At 54.4% G+C, this 14,438-nt stretch overlaps 1 pseudogene; it reads right to left on the reverse strand.

Annotated features, from left to right (window-relative positions):
- Positions 1-3,317: 3,317 nt before the first annotated feature.
- LOC120854231 lies at positions 3,318-4,597 on the reverse strand (annotated as a pseudogene).
- Positions 4,598-14,438: the final 9,841 nt, after the last annotated feature.

The raw sequence follows: 14,438 nt of genomic DNA on the forward strand, positions 1-14,438 counted from the left end.
CGGCCCGCCCGGCCCGGCCGCCCCGCGCCGCCCCGCGCCGCCTGCATGTCGGCTCCGCGGACAGCGACTCCCGCACGGCGGCGGCGGCGGCGACCGCGTCCACGTCGGGCGCCCGGAGGGGCGGGGCGCCCCCGCTGCGGGGAGAGACGCGGGGGCGGGGTGAGGGCCGGAGGGCGCCCCCAGCCGCCCCCACCCCGAGGGCCCGCGACCCGGCCTGCGAGGCTGCGCCCGCTGGCGCTCCCAGCCTCTCGCCTGTGCCCGAGCCCGAGCCGGGCTCTCGGCGCCCCGCCGTGCTGAGTGAGCCCCGGCCTCGCAGCGCCTGTGCCCGCCGCGCGCAGCCCTGACCCGGCCGCCACCGCTGCCCTTTGTCGGGGGCGGGGGAGGGGGAAGAAAGGAAGGGCGAGTGCCACGAGACTCTCCTCTGTGCCCTCTCGCCTGGGGGTCCCCACCCTCACTCTGCCCCTGCCCCAGAACAAGCAGGCTTTGCAGACTGGGGCAGGAGGGAGCAGCGGGGAGCAATCCCAGTAGGGATGGGGGTGACTCCATAGAGTGCTCAATAGGCGCTAGGGTGCTCAGTGTTTACCCTGGGGCTGGGAAGAGAGAGGGTGAGGGACAGGGCCTGTGACCCCAGGCCAGGTGCCAGATGCACGCGGGGGCCTGCCACCCCGTCAGGGCCTGCTCTGCTATCCCCATTTTGCACAGGAGGAGCCAGCAGCTTGGACTTGCCCAAGGATCCACAGCAGAGGCAGGATGGGAACACAGGCCCATCTGACTCCCCATCCTGTGCCTGACTGGACCGTCTCCCGGCTTGGGATCCCTGAGATCCTAGAACTTGCCTGCGCCAGCTTCTTCCCAGTGAGAGAACAATCTGGAACAATCTCTTCTCAAGAGCAGGGATGAGGGAGGAGTTGTTCCAGCAACCCCCCTACCCCTGCCCTTCAGGCCCCTGTTGAATCCAGTGAATGAGCTAATGACTCTATAAAGTGCAGCCACACTTCAGTAAGGGCTTGCGTACCCCTCCGTCATCACCCTGGGGACATCCATATGCCTACCACTGTCCCTGCCTCGGCCCACACATCCTTGGTCTCATCCACTCTTCTGATCTTGGAGTGGCAGAGAAATGCCCTCATGTTGCACCCACCACCCTCTCCCTAATAATGAGAGCATCTCTGGAGCGCCAGACTCCTGGGGAAGCCCCCCACCCCCCGCCCTGTGTCACTCTTCACGCTGAGTACCAGTCAGAGAAACAAGGTTGAGCAGCAAACAGACCAGGGCCTTAGGGCCCCTGACAGGGAGGGACCACCCTTCTCTCTCAATAAGCCCCCTCCTCCGTTGTTTGAAATCCCACCATGAGGGGGCATCCATTTGGATCTTAAAAGCCTTCTGGTCTCAGAAGCCCCTGGAAGACCTAATTCTTTTTGAAAAGGGGACACCTTGCAAAGTTATCCCACAACACATTCAGGATTCTCCCTGCCTGTGTCTCTCTGAACCTCAGGTTCAGAGAGGAGAAGAGCTTGGTGCAGATTCACAGAGCAAGTCCAGAGCAGCAATAGAGCCCTCATCTCCTAATGCCCACCCCACAACTCCCTGTACTGCCCCCAAGTCTCTATTTGGTCACCTTGGAAGGGCTGAAATGGGAGTGAGCTCAAGCACTAGCCCCTCAGTACCCCCAGGCCTGCTCTGCTTGGCTGGCTGACACCCCCACCCCTCTGTTTCCTCAACCACATACCTTATTCTGGGGTGAGCCTCAGCTGAGATCTCCACCTGTTTGGGATAGGAGCCAGGAACCAGAGCGCTTCGCCCTTCCTCTCCTTTCCCTCTTCTCTCTCTTTTTTCCTTCTCTCTCCTTTCTTCTTTCTCTTTCTTTCTCCCTGGCAGCTGCTTTCAGCCCAACCCCGCCCAGCCCCGCCCCACCAGCTGCAGCTGGGCCCCTTAGGGACCCTCCTCACCCACCAGTCAGGAAAAGACAACCCGGGGCCTGCAGGAGCAACTGGAGTCTCCTCAGGCCTCATCGCAGGAGCCAGCAGGAAGGAGAGGGGTCAGTTAGAGGTCACAGAGTCCACACCTGTCCCTGCTGGGGACAAGAGGAGGGAGGGACAGGGTCCTGGTCGGGTCCGGAGTCCAGTCCAGCGAAGGGGGAAAGGGAGCCTCAGCGCCACCTGCTGCCCTCGTCGGGTATAACCCCAGGTAGATGTAGGGCATTGGGAGGGGGGAGATGGCTGTGTTTGAGGGTTTGAGACGACGGGGAAGCGTGGCTGGAGGATGGACCGGGCATGAAAGACAGGATTTGAAGAATTGTGGCTGCGGGCATACTGCCTTCGAGGGTTCCATGATGCGTGGGGTGCTGCGGCATTACCTCAGTTCTGGGGAAAGTCCTGATGCCTGAAGCGTGGCAACCAGTGGAAGCTGGGTGTGGGGTGGGAAGAGCTGGGAGCATTTAGAGGCCCCCTGGGTGATCTTGGGAGAGAGCTGTCAGGGCCAGTTCGTTTATGTGCACCATCTATACACAATCTCTTAGCACAGGGCTAAGAGCAGTAGACAGTCAATAAGGGTGTGTTGCATGTAAAAACTTGTTCTTCTAATATTTATTTATGGAGACTTATGTCCCAGGCTCTGTGCAACATTCTGGAAATACAGCAGTGGAAGAATGAATGCATGAATCGGGATGTGGGTGGGAGGGGGAGAGGGGTGTACCTCTGTCCCCCAAAACTGCACAGATCTCCATTTGGAGAAGGACTCCACAGAAACCTCCTGGGGGCTGACATCACTTACACATTGGTGCACCTGGTGAGGTCATAAGCACTTGGATCTTCCTGAGTGTCCAGAGTTCTCCAGTGTCCCAGTGCTTAACCCAGGCTGCAGGTAAGCGTTTAGGATGGGAAGTCTCCTCTTTGCCACCTAGAATGGTCATAGCCCTGTCTAAGGTGCCTCATGAATACACACCCTCCAAATCACAGGAAGAATTAGGAGAAGGACAGGAGATTGCTTTGAGGGTAATCAAGCACCTACCCAGAACTTGACTTTTTGTCCATGTTATTTATTCATTTTGGTTCCTGAGTTTTATTCAAGAACCTATACAAAATATTCCAGATAACTGAGTTTGGAGCGTTTTAAAATTGCGTCTATTTATTTATGGCTGTGCTGGGTCTTTGTGGCTGCGCGGGCTTTTCTCTAGCTGTGGTGCGTGGCGGCTACCTCCAGTTGCCGCGCGGACTTCTCATCGAGGTGCCTCCTTTTGTTGCATGGGCTGCTTTTGGAGCATGGGCTCTCGGTGCATGGGCTTCAGTAGTTGCTCCGAGGCATGTGAGACCTTCTGGGACCAGGGGTTGAACTCATATTCCCTGCATTGGAAGGTGGATTCTTTACCACTGAGCCACCAAGAAAGCCCCTCCCCCCAAGATAACTGAGTTTTCATCCTCCTCTTCCTCCTCTTCTTCATCTTGATTAATCTGGAAGTAGTGCAATTAGTAACTTTCTTTGCTGTTAGCAACTCCATGCAACCAATCACGCAGATTATTCTTCTTCAAATATTTTTTGGTGAGATATTTCAAATACCTTTTAGAAAAAGGCACCACGGAAGTCGCAGTAATCTTGCTTTCGCTTCTTTCGATTGTCACTGCCACTTCCCCAAGATTCCCAGCTTTTCCATTCACTCTCTCTCTTGAAGAAACTGCTCAAAACTGGCAGCATCCATGAGTCTGTCTTCTCAGGATGGGTTCAGTCAAAAGGAAACTTCAGGACCTGGTTCTTTCTTTCTTGCCCACCTTCACCACAAGCTTTTTCACAGGCACCATGGTGGCTGCAGAGGCAGAAAGGCTGTCCATGTTATTTTGAGTCTTAGACTGATAAGTGTTATTAGCTGCTATTCCAGATCAGGAAACTGAGGCTCAGAGAGGTGTGAGGACTCACTCTGGGTTGCACAGCCAGTAAATTATGGAGCCATGGCTCAAATTCAGTGATGTGGCTTCCAGTTCAGGGCTTGATCTGGTCTGCCTATATCCTTCCTTCAGCTCTGGGTGCTCCTCAAGGGTCCCGGGCCCAGGTCCCACCAGTGAATATACATTTTCATTCCCTAGAGGGCTTGAGGAGGCTGGTTGCTCACAGAGGCAGTTGCTAAGCCCAGGCTCAAGACCATACCGGGAAAGGGACCCACCACTGACCCAACAGTTTCTATGTGCCAGTGCATTACATACACTCTAGAAGCTTCTCCTGAGTCCTTACCACCCTGAGACGTTGGGAATGTTATACTCATTTACGGATGTAGAAACTGAGTCTTAAAGAGAGGAGGTAGCTTGCCACGGGTCATACAGCTGGGAGACAATGGTCTGGCCCGTCTAATCACCCAAAGTGCCCATCGCAGCAATGATGAGGCCAACCCAGCTTAATGTTTCTTGAATGTCTGTGTACCAGGCCAGCCTGGGGCTGGGTGCCAAAGACATCACGATGAACCAGATTGGTCCAAGTTCTTGAGGAACTCCTTAAAGAGACAGACACTCTTAAAAGACAAAGAGAGGACTGCCTTCTGGACCAAGAGGGACCATAGATATATAGGAGCCAGGAGAGAGTATTAACGTAAAAGGATGGGATTCCCCGGTGGTCCAGTTGGGAAACTAAGATCCCACAAGCCTCACAGCAAAGCCAAAAACAAACAAAACTTAAAAGGAAAGCAGGGAGGGCATTTTAATTAGTACTGACAGTCAGGTGGGAATTAGTCAAATGAGGGGAGAGAGACAGAGGGGAAAAAGGAAGCATTGGCCCTGAGGCCTGGGAGACATAGCATCTATGTGGAGGGGAAATACAGAGGCCGAGTAGGGTGGAGGGAGGGGTCGCTATAAGCTCTGGGCTGTGACAGAGGGAGCAGGAAAACTAGCATTGGTGTGAAAGACTGCTCTGAGCTTGCAAGAGAAGTCGGGGCTGGGGAGGGCTTTCTGCATTCAACAAACATATAGTGTGCACCTTGCAGGCAGGCACAACAGACATTACAGGTTTGGCACCATCAGAAACCTTTCAGAAGCCAGGGAGACTGGGGCTTCATGAGGAGGGAGGAAGAGATGAAGGTGGCTAAAACCAGTAGCCCAGGGACCAGGGGTATGGAATGGAGCTTAGATTTATCCTGCCTGCGGTGGAAAGCTTCTAAAAGAAATGTGATGTGATCTGACTGACATTTTTAAAGTGTTACTTTCTCATGTGACAGACGGGTCCTTGCCCTGCTGAACATTCAGGTCTCTGCCTGACAGACGGTGTGAGGGCCAAACCACCGTGGGACGGTGATTTTTAAATCGTCTGGTAGCGCTTTGCCTTAGATTTGGATGAGACCATGTAGTGGTTGGACTTCCCCGACAGCTCAGTGGGTACAGAATCCCCCTGCAATGTAGGAGACACAGGAGATGCGAGTTTGATCTCTGAGTCAGGAAGATCCCCTGGAGGAGGGCATGGCAATCCACTCCAGCATGATTGCCTGGGAAATCCCACGGATAGAGGAGCCTGGCAGACAACAGTCCAAAAGTTCATAGAGTCAGACATAACTGAGTGACTAAGTGTGCGCATGTGCGCGTGCACACATGCGCACACACACACACACTCACACACACACACATTAGTGGATACGGCAGCAAGTTTTGATGTTGGAGCTCTGAGTCTTCATCCTGGCTGGGCCCCTGGCTAACTCCGTAGCTTTGAGGGGGTATTTAACCTGAGCCTGTCCTTTAAGATGGGAGAGTGGTGCTTCCCTCTGGGTCCCTGCATGAAGAAGGCATGAGGCATGTCGACAGCAGGCATAGCAGGGCTTGTCTCTGGTTGGGTTGTAAATCCTAGAAGTCAGGACCAAGACTGTGTTCCTCATGGTCATGCTGGGATGGAGCAGTTCAGTGTTTGCGTCTGAAACCATCTTCCTTGGTGGCCCCCGGGAGGTTTACCTTAATTACCATTGTTGTTCCAGCTGTGGGTCTTGCTCTTGGCTCTGGAGAGGTAGGTCCCGGGGCTTCCACCAATCACCCACTCCTGGGAGTTCTTCATAAGCCCGACTTACTGCTTTTAAAATTGTGTGACCAGCTCACCCACATAGGAAATGATCCTGAAGTCTACCATCATACAGTCAGTCACTGACCCGTGAGGAAGCAGGGAAGCTGTTGTAGTCGCCAAGCCATCATGATGGGTCTTGGATGGGTCTTGGCGAGGGACAAGGAGAGGAGCTGATGGAGGATTTGGGGACACTCCTTGTAGGAGAAGCTGATGGATGAGATCTGATGAGTGAGGAGAGAGGAGATGGAGAGGGAACGGGGCAGGGGGCAGCTTGTCAAAGTCTGGATTCTACGCCGAAACTTCTGGCTGGCTGTTGCTGGGCCAGTTACTCTGCCTCTCTGAGTCTCAAATGCCTCCTCTTGAAAAGAAAGGTAATATCCACCCCGCAGAATGGTGGAAGAGATAGTGGGCGGCGGGGAGAAGAGGAGAAAGAGATAAAGCAGAGGGAAGACAGGGGAGGAGGAGGGACAAGGGGGGAAAGGGAGGACTTGGAGAAGTCTGAGTGAAGGCCCTCGAGTTGGGTAAAAGAGACCTCCTCTTTTAAAAAGATTTCTTCAGTTCTTCAGAGTCCACAAAGGAACCGACTCCCATCTGACAGTGCTCAGAGAGGTTGAGAATCTTGCCCAGCGACACACAGCTAGTCAGTATCATCTTCGTGCCTCAAATTACCTCAAATCCTGGATCCCAGATTTGCCTTTGGAGATAGATTCTCAGCTTACAAGCCACAGCCACTGAGATCCCTGAGGACTAGTGGGGCTGGAGGCTCCATTTTAGGGGTTCTAGATGTGGAAGGGGGTGGGAAGCAAAGGCTGCAGGAGTAAAACGCCTTCCCCATCAGGGAGGGGTAGAAGGGCGAGAGCCTGAGAATAAGATAGCTCTTAGGCTCGAACCTTAGCTCAGCCCCTTGACTGGCTGGGTGACCTTAGGCATCATCATCTAAAGTGAGGATCTAGGTTCAAGGGCCCACTCATCTCCCACATCTCAGAGTCTCCCTCAGCCTGGAAAAAAAAAAAAAGCGACTCTGCAGAAGTAGGGCATGGCCAGCAGAGGGTGCCAGCCAGGGCCTCAGTGAAGCCAGTGTTGGCCCAGAACAGGAATAGCTCTGGGGACCCAGAGCCCCAGCTGGGAAGGCCGCCCTGCCTCCTGCTTTGCTCCTCTACCCGGGTGCCAAGAGGCCAGCTCACAGACTCCAGCCAAGCAGAACCTGAATCTTGCTGTCGTACCTCTCTGAGGAACCTCAGTTTCCTCCTCTGTAAATGGGCCTAATAATAGTGCCTGCCTCACAGGATTCAGTGATGATCAACCACATAAGGGCTGAATACACAGGAGCTGCTATTTTTATTAACAATGGTGGCAGTCTTATTGTATCTTAAAGTGACTGACACAAAGGGTATCCAGTCATTGGTGCTATGACGACAGTGACGATGAGAATGATGCTGTCCCTGAATTTCCTAACCAGGGAGCATCCGGTGCCTATCAACCTGGGATGCCTCCAGTGATGGGGAGCTCACTCCCTCCCCAGCAGTCTGTTCTCACGGTCACATCATCATTTGGCTGAAAGCTGCCTCCTGGAAGACAGCCCACCTCCCAGCTCCCTATCAGGATGACCCAGCTGGCTTAGCCTCTGGCCTCAAGCCCCCTTGTTTCCTCAAGTTCTGCCTGAGAGGCCCAAGAGGTTGGGGAACCAGGACGCTGGCAGCTGGATTCTTGCCTCCTCAGGAAGGGCAGGGAGCTGACAAGTGAACCCAGGTGGCCTTGCCAGCAGGAGATTCCCAGTGGGTCTTGCTCTGGCTGTTCAGGGTTCCTTTTCTACTGACTGGGAGAAATCAGTAGAAGGCAAGTCCTTGCAGTCCTTTGGGCCTCCCTTCACTCCATGGCTGGAGGCTGGAACGGGGATTCAGAGCTGTAAGTTCAGGAAGCCTGGCATCCCAGGTGGGAGGCCTCAGCTCCGGTCCCACCTGCTGCCAGGCACCCCATCTGTATTTGTGGATCCCAGTGTGAGTGCTTTTGGGTCTGGCACCAAGGGATCTGGTGGTGAGAGCAGGAGCCACATAGTCCTGGGCTAAATCCTGGCTACTGTGTGACCGCAGGCAAATCGTTCTAGTGCTCTGAGCCTGTTTTCTTACCAGGCACCTCTCAGAGTGGTGTTGTGGGGAGTATAGGAGATGTTACATGTGAAAAGGAAAACGCAGTACTGGGCGCAGAGTAAACAGTGTAAGTGAGTGAAGGTCGCTCAGTCATGCCTGACTCTTTGCAGCCCCATGGACTATAGCCTGCCAGGCTCCGCTGTCCATGGAATTCTCCAGGCAAGATTACTGGAGTGGGTTGCCATTTCCTGATCCAAGGGATCTTCCCAAAATATCATTACAAAGTGGAAATCCTTCATTTCTCCAAGTCCCTCCCTGAGCCTGAGTAGATCAGGGTGGCCGTGAGAGTGGATCATGTCTGGCAGGGTGGTGTCCTAACCCACTTCTTGGCTAGCAGGCACATTGTACGTGTAACTTAATGTGCAGGGGGTCTGGGCCTGCACATACGTGCACTGGGCGTGCATGCATATGCAAGGATGTGCATGGGTATGCGTGCGTGTACATCAGGCTCTCCATCCCAGGGGTGCCCAGGGCACATGCGTACCTGCGGGTACCCGTGCAGTCCCCCTGCACTGATTCGGGAGGCCCCTCTGTGAGCTGTTACCATAGAAACAAAGAGGCGATCCCCAGCCTTGGGAAGAGCCTAAGATACCAGAAATGAGAACTGACCCTGTCTTCCCAGAAAGAGAGCCAGAGCAGGATGCCCTCAGGATTTGGCAACCTCAGCCTCTGGGTGTTGGTTGGCTTCTGGGACTCTGCATTCTTTTGAACCCTCTAGAAGCTCTCACTTCTCCACAGCATTCCAGTCCTCCACAGCATCCCAGCCTTCTGGAAAGAGCTCAGGAAACAGCTGAGTCCCTTCTTGGATGTGGCTCTACCCCTGTGCCCAGGCTCAGGCAGGGAACATGGTCTGTTTCCTGTTCCATAAAATAGGAATAATCACACGTGCCAGCAGAAGCCTTGAGCTGGGATGTTACCTTTTCTCTTGCTGGGGGCCCTGGGCTTTAAAGCTGTATGAGTGTACACCACAGAGCCCTGGATGCCACAGAGCAGACTCCTTTGTGTACACGACCCTCCCAGGGTCTCGTGGGCTCCTCCCAGCAACTCTGGGATGGAGGCTGTTCCCAGAAGTGGAACTGGGGCTCCAGGAAGACACCGCTGGCCAGGGGTGGGGTCAGGTCTTCTGTCCCCATGTCCCCCAGAAGGAGAGTCACACTGGCCATGAGTATTGCATGCAGCTTTCAGCTTGGGCAACCCCCTGGGGCAGAGCTGGGCTGCCAGAAGGCTTCTGGAAGGCAGGTCCCAGTGGAAGAACCATCTTTTTAAAATCTTGACTCTAATTTTGACTCAAATCTCAAGTGTTCTACCTGCAGGTTTTAATACATCCAGGCAGAATTGCTTCTGAAGTCACAAGTGGACACTCAGCCTCCTGCCCTTCGTTCCACTTTCAAGAGTGACCATTCCATTTGCTGTGAACCCAGGAACAATCTTCAGATAGTCAGAGATGGACTGGGAGGGGCAAATCTGCCAGAAATGAAAATGCCTGAGAAAGATCTGAGTGTTTATCTGTCAGGAAAGCTGTCGCAGAAGGGGTTCCTTATGACTTGGGGAAGGGACAAAAGGATGCGCCTGGCAAGGTGACTTCAGGTAAGGCACCGTCCCTCCTTGGCAGAGTCGGAAGCCCTTCCAGCTAAGAGGTGCTTATTATTGTACAGGCAAGGGTTGGTTGGGGCCTGACCCCAAGGTCACTGCTTCACCTCTAACCCCACCTCTAACTAGGTTAAACTCACATGCAGGATATGGGGGTCAGGGAGCCCCTTTTCCCCTGCCTTGGCTCTAGATCCCTTCTCTAGGTGTTAGGGAGATCCTGACTGTCTGGTAGAGGAGGAGCTAGCTGGTGGGGAGCTATAGAAGGAAGGCGGAGAAGAGCCAAGACAGGGGTCTTGGCCTGAAATGTCCACCTACTCTGGTAGGCGGTGGGAAGCCATGGAAAGTTATTAAACAGAGAGGAAGGGGATTAGATTTAGAGAAACTGAAGGCAGGAACTGTAAGAGAGCCAGAGCCAGCGTACAGGGCCAGTCTGATGGGTGGGGGGGGGGTGGAGCAGAGGAGGTGGCAAGGAGAGAGGAGGACAGGCCTGAGAGATGTCCCTAGTAGACAGTCTGACTTGGGAAGGAATCAGGTGTGGGAGTTAAGAGCAGGAAGGGATCCTGGTGTGGTTATAGAGGGGGACTCAGGCACGGGGCAGGCTGGGGTGGGAGGTGATGAACTGGGTACTTGTGGGCTTGAGCCTGAGGTATGTCTATGGGTTTCTGGGAGCAAGTCCAGAAAGCAGCTGGAAATGCAGGTTTTACAAAAAAGGAGCCAGAGGGTCAGAGGAGTTGTTTTCGTTCAACTTATCAAGGCTGGGAAGGGGCCACTTCGAGATCTGAGCCTAGGTCTATTGCCCTCCTTCATAGTTAGGGTATGTCCCTTCATAGTGAAGGCCCAGCAGAGACATAGCCCTTCCCTCTCCCTGGGGGTCCTGGATTCTGGGCTTGGTAGAGAGATCAGTCTTATCCATGAGGAGCCTTGGCTTCAGAGGTCGGCAGCCTCAGGGGCTCTGCCTGATGCTCTGGGGAGGGACTGTCTACAACCAGCCCCAGCCTTCCCGATCATCTGTCAGCAGGGAGGCCCTATTAGCAGCCTGGAGGCCCCCTGTGTGCAGGCTCAGCGCCCTGAACTTTACAGGCTCTGTCTCATTCAATCCTCATAGGCCCCTTCCAGGGAAGAGCTAATATTATTGTTTCCATCTTACAGATGAAGAAACCCATCAGACCCGTGGCGGATTCATGTGATGTATGGCAAAACCCAATATTGTAAAGTAATTTTCCTCCAATTAAAATAAATTAATTAATTTAAAAAAATCTGCCAGAGGTGAAGGGCCTTACCCCCCTCCACCGTGGGGGTGGGTGGTGGGATAAGTTTGGCCCTGCTCCATGGGAACTGAGCCCCACCTGTAAAGTGAGAGCCTCCTGCCCGCCACAATCCCCTACACCCACCTCTGACTTCAGGTCTGCGTTGCAGGACTTCCCCATCACCCCCACCCTCCCTGCTTTCTGTTCCTCTCAGCCCAGCTCGCCCAGCTCCCTGGAACAGCCAGGCCCACCCCCTCCCCCTCCCGGGCTGTGCTCCTGGCAGCTCTGCCACCCTGGGCTCTGGTCCGGGGGTGGTCCCCGGCAGTGAGGCGGGCAGGCAGAAGCTGGGATCAGATGGGCTGAGATGCAAGGTATCCGGAGACCACTCGCCACCCCCCGCCAGGCTCCCACCTTGAGGTCCACCGTGCCCGAGACTGGGGTGGACAGGGCCCTTTGGAAAGGGGTGGCTTGAGGTTTTAATCACTTTATCAATGTTTGTGTAATTCAGCCCTTGAGATGCTTTTCCCTCCATCTGTCCCCACCATCTGCTCCCATCAGGATTTTCCAAACCATTTGGGACCCAAGAGGAGAGGGTGGGGGCTGTGCCTCTGAGGGGGGCTAGGGAGGGGCTCCCTACACCTGCCTCACTGAGAGAGAGGTTCCAGAGAGGGACCTGGGCCCCCGAATCACGTGGAACTAGGTTCAAACTCTGGCTTTGTCACTTTCTTGCTGTTTTACCTCAGGCGGGTGACTTCACTTGTCCTAGCCTCAGTCTTCACATCTGTAAAATGGCAGTCACATTACTGAGTCCTCAGCATTAATTTGGATCAATGTTAGCCGCTCAGTCATGTCCAACTCTCTGTGATCCCATGGACTGTTAGCCCACCAGACTCTTCTGCCCATGGACTTCTCCAGACAAGGATACTGGAGTGGGTAGCCATTCCCTTCTCCAGGGGATCTTCCTGACCCAGGGACTGAACCACCGTCTCCTGCATTGCAGGCAGATTCTTTACCATCTGAGCCACCAGGGAAACCCATTTGGATCAAAGGAGGTATGCAAAGCACTCTGCATACAGTAGGTGCTCAGGAGATATGAGGTCCCCTTTTCACTCATCCTTCACTTAATTCTCTCAATGACTCTCTCCTGCATTGTCCGCTCTCCTGGATGCCTCAGTCTGGGATAGAAGGGGGCTGAGTATCATCAGCAAGGACACCCCTCACCTCTACCCCTGCCAAAGGCCTTCGTGGAACCCTTCCAATCCACAGGGTTTCAGGGTTGCTGGAGCCTCATCTGTGTTAAGCTCATGTCCAGAATCACCCACTCTCAACCCCTGGGGCCAGTGAGGCAATAAGAGAAGCTGGTCTTGTTTGTACTCTGGTTAGGGTTTTTGATGGGAGATGTCAAGGTACGCAGGTCACTTCACCTTTCTGCTCACAAAGGGGAAGAGACTTGCTCCTGGGCATCCGAAGTGAGGGACCCAGGCCTTCTGACAGCTGCCCCTCTGCCCCCCTTTTCCAGACTATATCTTGGGGCACTAGGTCCTGGGCCAGTGGCCTTGGTAGACAGTGTGGGGAACCCCAAGTCTTCCCTTTGGCTCAGAGGTCTCCCAGTATTTCTTAGGACCCCAGGAGGGGAGAGGTGGCTAATGAGAAGCAATCAGCAGAGCCTACTAGAGCCCAACTCTGCCCTCTCCCCCTACCATCCACCCTACTCATTTGAGGTGCTGGAAAGTCAGAGGGATGTGGGGTACCCGAGGTGAGGAAAAGACATAGCCCCACCTATTCGGGAGTCAGGCTGCAGACTGGAGGTCCTGAGGGCAGGGCGTCAGAGTCACCTGCGCAGATAAGAAAAACAGTGGGTGGGGGAAGTAGGCTCCCAAGAGGCTGAACCAAAAAGTCAGCCCACAGGAGGTGAAGCTGGGGTGGGGGAGTGGGAGGAAGCAGAGTGGCAGGGCAGCCACTGGTGAGGGAAAACTGAGACCCCACTGGAGAGGAGGATCCAGATCTGGCTGGGAAGATTCTCAGGGTTCAGGCAGGGGAGAGGGGAAAGAGGAGGAAAGAGAGGAGGAGCCAAGGGCAGGTTCCTCTCCCAGCCCAAAGCAGAGCCAGGATTCCAGACCGGCTGGGGAGAGGGGTGGGAGCTTGTCACTCAAGGATCCTGAGTGGCAAGCCTCTCCGCACCCCCAGGTCCGCTGGCAGGAGGCATCTGGGAACCACCCACGCATGTCTGGCACCTCCACAGGGGTCCCAACACCAGAGCCAAGGCGCACAGAGGAGGAGCTGATGTTCTGAAGGGCCCAGCTGCCCCCAACCCCCACAGCCTGGCTCCCCAGCTCCTCCAGTTGAGAAGGTTGAGACTCTGTTCATTCATCCTCCAGCAGCAGAGACCAAGGCTAGACTTGGACGACCCGAGAGGCTTGGTCTGAGCCCCGGGGAACCAGAAGGGTCCCAGCTGCTGCCACGGAGGTCAGATGACAAATGACGTCAGCTCACTTTCAAAGTAGGTCCAGAAAGCAGACCCATCTCTGCCACCCTGGTCATCTTTCACCTTGCGAGGGCCTGCTGATCCCACCCTGGCCCCCATTCCTTAAAGTCAGTTGAGGACAGAATGCCTGAGTAAGCTCAGACCCTCCCAATCTGCTCAAAACCCCAAGCTCCTCATCTCACCTAAAGTTCTTGCACCGCCACTATCCCAACCTCCACACACTGATCTCAACTTTCCCCAAAACATTTATCTAATACACTATAGAATTGACTTGTATATTATATCCATGCCTTACTGTCCACTCCTGTGATTCCACTGCCTAGAACAGTGCTGGGCATAGAACTAATGCTTGATAAATATTGGTGCAATGAATGGATGAGGGCACATGGATTCAAGTCCAAGCCCACTCATTCGCTGTCAGACACTGGAAAATATCATTTAACCTCTGTGAACCTCAGTTTTCTCATCTGTGAAGTGGGACAATAAGGATCACCACCCCTTCCCCGGAAATACTGAAAAAGCAAAATTTGAGCCGAAGATGTTGGATTGTTGCCCAGGCTGGGGGAAGGAGGGTGCAGCCACCGTTTTGGGAGGAAAAGCTTTGATAGGGGTCAGCGACTCTGGAAAGGGGCTTTCCTGTCTTCAGGCAGGGGGCCTACACACCTCAGAATTCCCCAGGCTGGAGATGCTCACTAGCCTTCACTTATTGTAATCCAGTGTAGGCACTGGCTGGGGAGGGAGCAAGAGGATTTCTTGATTGGAGTCGGGGGGAAATGGGAGGGGCAATTTAGATCGATGTTAGGAGGTGGGATTCATTCTGAATGGGGTCCTGGGCAGGAGATCGGGTGTGGCAGGCAGGAAATGGGGCGGTGCTCTCTAAGGCAGAGGTGAGGTAGGGGGCGTGTCTGCTCCCCCCTGCCCACTCCACCCCCCGACCCAGGCCTCAAA

The sequence above is a fragment of the Oryx dammah genome, unplaced genomic scaffold (assembly GCF_014754425.2).
Source record: "Oryx dammah isolate SB20612 unplaced genomic scaffold, SCBI_Odam_1.1 HiC_scaffold_27, whole genome shotgun sequence".
NCBI lineage: Eukaryota > Metazoa > Chordata > Mammalia > Artiodactyla > Bovidae > Oryx > Oryx dammah.